We start from the raw sequence: 11019 nt of genomic DNA, 5'->3' as shown, positions 1-11019 counted from the left end.
GAGCCTCAAAGGCTGTGAATCTCACTAAAGATTTAATAATAATAATAATAATAATAATAATAATAATAATAATAATAATAAAACTAGTGTTCGACTAGTGATTTGTGATACGAAATCCAGCATGGTTATCTCGTTTGCTGTGTATACTGTCATTTTTGTGTATATAATAATAATAATAATAATAACAATAATAATAATAACAATAATAATAATAATAATAATAATAATAATAATAATAATAATAATAAATCAGAAGCAGGTTTAACCTCCTTCCCTATTAATGTCCCAGAGTAGGCAGGCAGGCATCAACTTTTGGCTGGCATTATGCACGGCACAGAGGGAATGCCCACAGCAGAAAGAACAAAGATGTATTGTATTTTCCTCGGTTTCTCCCTCTTAAAAAAAAAGGAGCAACGTTGCAAAATATCATTTATTTTGTTTTGAATTTGACGGATCGGGAGAGACAGGAAGACTAAACGAAAAGCCGGCCGGCACAAGCTCACCCTTTTGAGTTTCTGCTCGATTGGGAATTTCTATCCAAAATTTTTTTTCCCCACACTCCTTTTGTTTCAAAAAACAACAACAACGACATCTCCAGCTTGGGAGGCCTGCCAAGAATTTGGGCATCCGAAGAAGATTTCAAAGTTAATCCTAAAGCAGCCGTCTCTGGGACGTTGGGAGATGTTAAGAAAAGTTTAATGGGGGCTGGATGGGTGGGTAGAGGGAGGAAATTTACCTGGTTTGAAAGGCCGGCAAATGGCATGAAGGTGATTTGATTTTAAAGCCGGAGGGGTCTGTGCTGCAGGTTGGCAGGTGTCTTGGGGATGCGCACAGGTGAGCTAACCGGATGCCAAAACACATCTGTAGGCGTTTTTCCCCCTCCATCCTTTAAACTGGCCCACTCCAGATCTGCTGGGCAATTCTTAATTCCTCCCCCGGCTAGGAAAACTGACTCTTAGGACTCTCATAGTGGAGATCTAATGGAATTATTCTTAAATATAATTCTGCACAGTATGAATCTCAGCTCCAGTAACTTAATGTTCGCTCCGATTGTGGACCAACAGAACAGCATGAAGAGTTCACACGTTTTTGTTGTTTGCAAACAGGACCTACAACGCCACAATGTCATTTGACGGGGTGGGTGGGTGGGTGGGGGCAAGCCCCTAGGTTCCCCCCCCCAAATGTTCTTCTTAAGCCACGTTTGAATTATGATGGCCCACAATTCCTGCCCGGGATAGTTGGAGTATTATTTCTTATTTGTATCCTGCCTTTATCTTTACAAATAATTCAAGGCAGCAAACATATATCTATCTACGCCTTTTCCCTCCTATTTTCCAATATTTTAATTTTCGTTATCGTGAGGAAATATTGTGTTGTTTCCTCAGAACGACAGCCCTGTGAGGGTGAGTTGGTGAGCGAGTTGGTGGCCCAAAGTTACTCAGCTGGTTTTTCATGCCTAAGGCGGGACTTGAACTCATGGTCTCCCGTTTTCTAGCTAGGTGCCTTAACCACGAGACCAAACAGGCTCTCTAGAGTAACAACTAGGAGTAGCTAGGATTGCACTTCCGGTCTTTTAACCACGTTGCACAATTTTCAACCCTGAAATAAACCAGTTAAAAGCAAAAAGCGATTCTGAGCTCCTTTCCCTCTTTTTTTCCACCCCCCCTCCTTACCGTGATACGTCCAGTCCACGATTTCGAAGGAGCTCAGGTGTAGAAAGAAGAGTTGGAAGACCCAGACGCTAGTCCTCATGATTCGGTGAAATCAAAAACCCCAGATCTGCTGGTTTTTGTCGGATCTCCGAAAAGGTAAATAATAATTTGACTTAAATCCAGCCTCTTTTTTTTTTTTTTTTTTCCCTCCTGCCGAAATAAGAGCAGATATTCTGTTTTTCTCTTGCTGGGTGAGAAAGTTAATTATATTGCGGATTGGGGATCGACGGCTAAGTTTCTAATAGAGCCAGCAGAAAAGACCACAATACAGTGGTGGAGGCAGGTGGGGATTGTCAGGTGAAACAGGCTGTGGTGGGGTTTGAGCTCGGTTTTTTCTCAGTCGTAGGTAATCGTCCACTGCCTCTGGCTCCTGTGATTGGCTAGGTTAATCAGCATCCTGCAAGCATTAATGTTTTATGTACCTTAAAGTCGATGCTTTATGCCAAGAAGAAGGCAGAGGCCTTCTTAAAGGCCAGTGGGAAGAACTTAGCAAGAATAATTGAGAAATGACAGAGATTTTGGAACAAAAAGTAAATTATAGGTAACCCTTGACGCAGGGGTGAAATGCTTTCCTTGAGCCTCCGGGAAAGGCGAAACGACCTCCCCAGGCTCCGGAGGCCCTTCCTGAACTTCAGGTAGGCCTGTTTTTCGCCCTCCCCGAGCCTCTGCGCCAGTGGTGGTATTCAGCTGGTTCTATCCGGTTCAGGCAAACTGGTAGCGGCGGCGGTGGGAAGTTCCGCCCACTCGTCCATCATCACGTCCCGTTTTCGATGCTCTTGCGCATGTGCGGGGGTGGCACGTCCGAGCTCACATTTGAGAACCGGTAGTGAAGTGAGTACCACCTCTGCTCCGTGCGCCCCTGCACTTACCTGCATCGAAAACGGGCCGCGTGGGGACGCCTGGGAGGGGCGGGGTGGGCGGGGCCAGCCAGGTTTGGGATTTGGGGGTTCTCCGAACTGCACAGAATCTTAGCTAGAGGTTCTCCCGAACCCCTGCGAACTCCCAGCAGCCCCACCCCTTTGTCTATTCTTCCCATTAAGAGAGGCCCTCTTTCTCTTCAGGGAATCTGAATTCTCCACTTTGCAGAAGAAAAGAGCCTTGGTAGTACAGTGGTTTAAAGCACCCTGTTATTAACACAGTTGCCTGCAATTACTGCGAGTTCAATTCTCACCAGGCTCAAGGGCGACTCAGCCTTCCATCCTTTCTAAGGTAGGTTAAATGAGGACCCAGTTTGTGGGGGCAATAAGCTGACTTTGTATAAATATACAAAAAGTATGAAGGCTATTGCTTAACGCATTGTAAGCCGCCCTGAGTCTCCGGAGAAGGGCGGCATATAAATCAAATTAAAAAAAAAAAAAAAGTAAACAATTTGAGCCGGAGACCTGAAACACTTGAAAAAAGGTGAATATTCCTTTTGATTGAGCTCAGCTCCCAGGGATTTTTCACAGGCAGGTATCTGCCACATTCATAACAACTAAGAATTATTTCAGAAAAGTATTAATTATTAAGAAAAAAAACTTCTGCTTCATTTATTTCTCAACACAGTGCATCTCCTGGTGGTGTCACATCCACTCCTAAGGGCTGTTTGAAAGATTGGCTGCATGTACTCGTTCTTGAAAGGGACAATTTAAGCCAGTATTTTCTCAATCGTGGCAACTTTTAAGATGTGTGTACTCCGACTTCCCAGAATTCCCCAGCTAGCAAGCTCCCAATGACGCTCAAATTAGGTTGGCCGCCTTGACTTTTCCTCTTCCCTCCTCCGTCGTCGTTCTTTTTGTGCCGTGACTTTTTCGACGCGAAGTTGCAAAAACCGAAGGGAAATTTTCGGAGGAGTTGGGAAGATCTTAGGCCTCTTAAAAGTTGCCAAGCTTGAGAGACTTAGGTTTTAACCTTTCTGATGGAACTTGGGAGCTTCGATATTCTCCGCTCGGGTCTCCCGGGGCAATCTGGGAGCTGGCCTGAATCGTTGGCATTTTCCCGTTTCAGCAATTTTCAAGGACTATTTACCCAACTGGATTTTGCAGGATTATTAAATGCCTTCTGGGCCTTGGTTTTGATCTCCGTACATTCTGCTGCTTTGCAGAACAAGCCAAAAAAAAAAAAACCAATATCTCCCTCTAGCCGCTGGCGTTTTATGAGCTTTTGGAGAAGATTTCCTTAAAGCCCTCCTTGCAAACCTGATGAGCAGGCATAGGAGACATCCTGACCGCTGACATCGCTCAGCCTGCCTCCAGATGCTACGGGTCATAATCCCCTCTTGTTATGTAACGGCCCCTTTCCCCTCCAGGCTTCAGGGGTCCTCATTTCCTGAAGGGCTAGCTTTCTAGATGCCAAGTTGGATAACTTTATTTTCTTGGGGAGAAAACGTTTTCATATTGTTGGCTGAGCAGGGACAAAAATAGCCAGAGAAAGGATCGGAGCCAGGGAAACAGATCCAGAGATGGGTTTTAGCAGGTTCTGACCAGTTCTGGAGAACCGGTAGTGGAAATTCTGAGTAGTTCAGAGAACCAGTAGTAAAAATTCTGACTGGCCCCATCCCCATCTATTCTCTGCCTCCCGAGTCCCAGCTGATCAGGAGGAAATGGGGATTTTACAGTATCCTTCCCCTGAAGTGGGGTGGGAATGGAGATTTTACAGTATCCTTCCCCTGGATTGGGGAGGGAATGGAGATTTTACAGTATCCTTACCCTGCCACGCCCACAGAACCGGTAGTAAAAATTTTTGAAACCCACCACTGAACGGGTCCCTTGTCAGTAAGCAGGAATGCTGATTTATCACCTGCTTACCAGGTGCTTAGGAGCCAAGGAAACAACAATCAACAATTTAATAGCCGGCTATCAACACCCCAATTAAAAACTAAAAGCCACGAAGAACAAAAAAAACATATAAATACCCATGCATAGAATAGCCCAGTGCAAGCATTCTGGAGACAGAGAAAAATGGGTTACAGAACGAATCGGAAAGCTTGGAAGAATAAATCTCTGGTCCCAGGGATCATCCCAGATTGCAAATCTTTAATAGCTTTATTTCCACAGGGTTTGAAGTTCAGCCTATCTGTTGGAATACAATCCTAAATGGACGATAATCCTAATTTGATTGCCCGTCTACATTGGGTAAAAGGCTCAAAGTTCAGGTTGAAAAGACCAGGCTAACTTTTTTGCAAGAAGACAATCTTGGCCAATCTACTCAGATCCAAAGTACAGGGGGTTCCTTGACTTAAGACCAGGGATGGGTTTCACATATTGTTGCCATCTATTTAGTGGCTCAATAGGACGGCCACTACCGGTTTTCCCAAACCGGCTGAATACCACCTCTGCTTATAACCACAATTATGACCCAAATTTCCATGGCCAAGCAAGACACTTCCGTGAAATTTGCTCCCTTTTACGACCTTCCTGGCCACCGTTGTTAAGCGGATCCCTTGTGGTTGTTTAGCTACTAATGGTGGTTAACTAAATCTTGATTTTGCTTAGCCAGAAGGGTCACAGAAAGGGATCACGTGATCCCAGGACACAGCAAACGGTCATAAATATGGCTGCAAGCGTCTGAATTTTGATAAGGATGCTGCAATGGTTATGTGAAAAAAATGTCACACTTTTTTCAGCGCCGTTCTAACTTTGAACCATCCCTAAACAAGTAGTTGTAAGTCAAGGATTTCCTATACTTTGGACCTGAGTAGAGACCAAGTCTTACCAAGCAAAACCCCCTTCTCCTAATCTCAAATTATGCATTTTTTACCGTGTTTCCCCGAAAATAAGACCTCCCCTGATAATAAGCCCAATAATGCGCTAAAATAAATCCGCCCCGAAAATATTTAACCACATGCTATTTCCTCTGATTAGGGTTAGGGAGACAGAGCTGGAAATCGGGTAAGACGGCTCCATGCGCCCCAAAATAATAAGACCCCCCCCGAAAATGAAGCCAAACGCTTATTTTGGGGTTCAAAAAAATATACGACAGGGTCTTAATTTCGGGGAAACCCGGTAAATATTTTGTTCTGTTTATTTCAATTTACTGGTGTTGAGGGTCTTAACAGCCTCTTAATCTGCGGGAGTTTCAAAGTTCAAAACCCAGGGGAAACATCCAAGAAATCAAACCCCAAATGATCCTTGTTTATTCCGATTCAAACTTGCTTTCTAAACTTGGGACATTCCGATTCCTTGCTGTGATGCAAACCGCACTGATCAAACCCCCTAACTTATTTTTTTTTTTAATTCTGCCTTTTGAAAACATCCCTTCGCCAAATGAGAAATAAAACCTAGACTTTTTGCCGGTACAACTGGCAGGTTCAGGAAAAAAAAGGGTACAGGAATGCAAAGGAATAATCATAATATTTTCTGGAAGCAGCTTCATTGCGTAAAAAGCCGCTTTAGTTTTTGCTATTTTTAAAATTTTTCCAACGTGTCGCGTGTTGTTTCAAAGACAATGCAGTTTTCATTTGAATATTACAAGAGTTCTGTTGTTGTTTTTTCTCCCTTCCACCTTTGCAAATGCCAGCCAGACGGGTTTTTTTCCCTAGCGATGAACACGATCATTTTTTGGCTGGACAGATGGGAAGGGAGAGGCGGAGGAGGAGACAGAGTAAAAAAATGTTCCATCACAGATCATAAATTATAGATGGCGATTGTTTTAGGGGGCAAAGCTATCGTTTGGTTTCAAGAGCGAAAAGGGCCAACTTGCCAGTGGGATTTCTAAATATTTATGGATTTGGGCAGAAAGAGAGACACGACGCATCGAGCCACATGATGCTTTAGTTCGATCTGGGCTGTGGAATGGCACTGTTGTGAGCGATAAACTAAGATTCGCGGCTTGGTGCCCTCGCCCCCCCCTCCCCAAAGAGGGGCTCAAGGAAGATTGGGGCCTGAACGGAGGGTCTTTTTCACAATAGAAAAAAAGGATTGAACCAGGGGTGAAATCTAAAATTTCTTACTACTGGTTCTGTGGGCATGGCTTGGTGGGGGAGGGTGTAATGTGACTGGGTGGGCGTGGCCAACTTTTTTTTTAAAAAAATTTGATTTATATGCCGCCCTTCTCCGGAGACTCAGGGCGGCTTACAATGCGTTAAGCAATAGCCTTCCTACTTTTGTATATATTTATACAAAGTCAGCTTATTGCCCCCACAAACTGGGTCCTCAATTTACCTACCTTAGAAAGGATGGAAGGCTGAGTCAACCTTGAGCCTGGGGAGATTCGAACTTGCAGGCAGCTGAATGTTTATAACAGGCTATTAGTCTGCTGCACCACCAGGCTCTTTTAAAAGCATTTTTTCTACAACCTTTTTTAGAAGCCTCTGACAATCAGGCAACTCCACTGGGATCGTCAGTGGAGCATTTTTTGTTTTCTACAACCTCTTCGGCCAAAAAAAATGCTTTTAAAAGTAAAAAAAAAAACAGCCTCTGATGATCGCGTGGCTCAGCCGGGCATGGGGGCGGGGGGGGGGCGCATAGGGATTTTTGCTACTGGTTCTCTGAACCACCCGCCGCCATCGCTACCGGATCGGGCGATCCGGTCTGAACCGGGAGCATTTCACCCCTGGATTGAACTCATGCAAATTCGACAAATATACCGGTAAAAACCTTCCACTCAAATAGGTACTGAAATTTACATTTGGGAGAAGAAAACAACACGAACCAATTTGGAAGAGGAGCTGAAGATTTGCACAGATTTTGATGACCCAGGAAAGAACACATTACCACCACGAGACAAATTCCCTTTTAATTATGATGTGTAATACCCTTAAACCCAAGGGATACTTACTCGCCGGTCCCGATCCTCTCTTGTTTCGGTGGAATGGCAACGCTCTCTTAAGGTTTCTTAGCTCTTTGTGGACATTTTGCTCCAAATAGGTACGAGGAGGAGGGGGAATCTATGTGGGAGTCAATCAAACGTTAAAAAATAATAATAAAGGAATTAAACTGTGGGTCTGGATTGAGTGGTGGACTAAGAGCCATCGAAACCAAACCAGCTGTGGAGTTTTGCCCAGGATGATTGCCAACATTCAGTGTCTTTGTGACATCATAAGAGACAGGTGCTAAGGCTTAAAGACACGATGGCAGACCTATGGCATGTATGCCAGAGGTGGCACATGGGCACGCGTGCTGTCACCAGCTGCTCTTCGCAGGGGCCAGAGTGCTGGAAAACGGCCTGGTTTTCAGGCAATTTTTGGCCCAAAAAAGGCAGGAAAAATGGCCTGAAAACAGCCCCAAAATGGCCTGAAAAGGGCTCAAAAATAGCCTCAAAATGGACTAAAAAATGGCCTGAAAACGGACCAAAAAACAGCCTGAAAACAGCCTGGAAAACAGCCTGAAAACAGCCCAAAATGGCAAGAAAACGGACCCAAAAATGGCCTGAAAATGGACCAAAAAGCAGCCTGAAAATGAACCAAAAATGGCCTGAAAACGGTCCAAAAAACAGCCAGAAAATGGCCTGAAAAATGGCCCAAAAATGGCCTGAGAATGGACTAAAAAATGGCCTGAAAACAGCCCAAAAATGGCCTGAAAACGGCTCAAAAATAGCCTCAACATGGACTAAAAAATGGCCTGAAAACAGACCAAAAAACAGCTTGAAAACGGCCCAAAATGGCAAGAAAACGGACCCAAAAATGGCCTGAAAATGGACCAAAAAGCAGCCTGAAAATGAACCAAGAATGGCCTGAAAACGGTCCAAAAAACAGCCAGAAAATGGCCTGAAAATGCCCCCAAAATGGCCTGAAAATGGACTAAAAAATGGCCTGAAAATGGACCAAAAACAGCCTGAAAACGGACCAAAAACAGCCTGAAAACAGCCTGAAAACGGCCTGAAAACAGTCCAAAAACGGCCTGAAAATGGACCAAAAAACAGCCTGAAAACGGCCTGGAAAACAGCCTGAAAACAGCCCAAAATGTCCTGAAACGGTCCAAAAATGGCCTGAAAACGGTCCAAAAAAAAAAACAGCCAGAAAATGGCCTGAAAAGCACCCAAAAAACAGCCTGAAAAACGGCCAAAAAACATGCATGCGTGCACCAGCCAGCTGTTCTTCGGTTTTCCGGCGCGTGCACGCCCATGCACGCACATTCCGGTTTGGGCACTCGGTCCCAAAAAGGTTCGCCATCAACTGCCTTAAACCTTCCTCTTTCCCTTCTGATCTGCTGCCGACTTTTTTACCTGCCCTGGGAAAACATTTTTTTCCAACTTTTTAACACAATTACAGTGTTGAAAGGGACCTCGGAGGTTGTCTAGTCCAACCCCCTGCTCAAACGGGAGACCCGATATGATTTCAGACAAATAGTTGTCCAGTTTCTTCTTAAAAGCCTCCAGTGATGGAGCAACCCACAACTTCTGGAGGCAAACCACTGGTTAATTCATGGTTCTCTCTGTCAGGAAATTTCTCTTTTAATTCCAGGTTGCTTCTCTCCTTGATTAGTTTCCATCCGTGGCTTCTTGTCTTGCCTTCTGGTGCTCTGGAAAATAGGTTGTATGTATCTTAAATTTTTTTTTAAATTTGATTTATATTTATATATATATGTATCTCTGCTTGCTGTGTGAGTATATCTAGCTGCATTTGCAAACTTAGAGTAATTCTCGCCCTGATAAACTGAGGTTTGGCTGAACTGTGGTTTGGATTTAGCCCCAAGGAGCTGGCCTTCCAGATTAACCTTAAACCGAGATATAAAAACAAACCAACCACAGGTTGGTTTTTAGCGTGGGCTGCAACCCATCGATTTCCAAACCTTATCAGTCCCCGTGACACGTGTGTTTGGAAGTTGTGGCATTCAGATTTCCACCGACACACGGCTGGGATTTGCTCCAAATCTGGTGTTCTAAATTCAAAAATCCCCCATCTTTTAAATTTGCTTTACGATTTTGCACTCCGTATTTCAGCATGCAAAGAAACCAGAAAAAGCAAGTTTTACCAGCTAAGATACCACCGGATCATCCCCTTAAAAAAAAAACCCATCCAAACCTCTGGCGGAGATGATACCAAGGTAGCTTCTGGCCACCTCTGGAATCTGCTGTTTCTAAAAGAAGTCACCAAAATTCCCAATTCTGACCACGATCCTTCCAGATGCTCACCGAAAACGAGTGGCTGCGGGACCTTAAAAACAATACAACATACTCCTTGTGTGTCTACACACACTACCAGCCTCACAGCACTATATTATGGTTTAGAAAAAAAAAACAGATGCTGGGACAAAATAATTCCAGCATTTTTTTTGCCCAAAGCGAGAACTTTCGGTGTTTTTATTGCTACTAGAAGAAATTCATTGCGAGGCTGAGCCAAATTCCTTCTCTGAAGCTACTAAGATGGGCTGGAGGCCACTTCCTTCTCTCTCTGCATTTAGTACATCATTTACCACAGGGGTTTCATTCAACCTTCCTATTTTAAGTTATAAATTGGTTTATTTGTTGGGCACCAGTTTTTCGGTGAAATGGCATCTTGTTTGACTACGATGGATGGGGTGTTTTTTTTTGTGTGTGTGTGTATGAATCTGTTCAGGACGTATCAGAAAAAACAGAGTACCCAATTTTTCAAAGGAGGTGAAGATTGCATATTTTGGGGTCTTTTTTTAAAAAAAAATAATAACAAGGTTTCTTGCCAAGTTAGACCAAACTGGAGGCTGAGAGGTGTGTTTTCTCATTCATTATAATCAACGTTTTTACAAATCTCTTGTAAATGAATTTTGACCAGCTAAGTCTAAACCCTGTCTGTGTTAAGACATGTGATTAAACTGGAGTTTTATAGACATTAAAAGAAGCAATTAAATTGGGGTTTGGAAAACAGCATTTTAGAATTCTTAAAATGCATCACTTCCTTGGTTGAAATTTTACAGATATGTCTCTATTATGCAGAAGTTCTCTTTCAGAGTAAACATTGGCACAGAAACACTAAAGGGAACACATCAAAATGTGATTATTATTATTATTATTATTTTAAAAGCTAAATCACGTTTAAAGCTACAATTTTACAAACTTCAGGTACCGTTTAGAAAGTTTGTTTTCACTGGTGTGAAAATTAAGCATTAAATAAAAATATTCAATGCTGTATTCAGTTGTGATCTCTTGTACTATTCAGTTTGGATATTGAGAATAAATAAGCTTTTGGTTATTAATGTGGTTATTAAATTTTGGATTACTGGATGCGATTATAAAGATTTAACACTATATTCCATCCATTGATTGTTTGCAAAACCGTTTGCAAAACAGCCCCATTTTGAAGCTGCAAATCTTAAAAAGAATTATTTCCGTGCAAGACAATGATCCCAATTTTGCAAACTACCCAATGCACAGTATGAAGAAAATTAAAAAAAAAATTAAAATCTTCCCCTCC

Source organism: Pituophis catenifer, unplaced genomic scaffold (assembly GCF_029215685.1).
Source record: "Pituophis catenifer annectens isolate HBS135680 unplaced genomic scaffold, rPitCat1.0.hap2 SCAF_18, whole genome shotgun sequence".
NCBI classification, from domain to species: Eukaryota; Metazoa; Chordata; class Lepidosauria; order Squamata; family Colubridae; genus Pituophis; species Pituophis catenifer.
Note: the sequence above shows the minus strand (reverse complement) of the source record.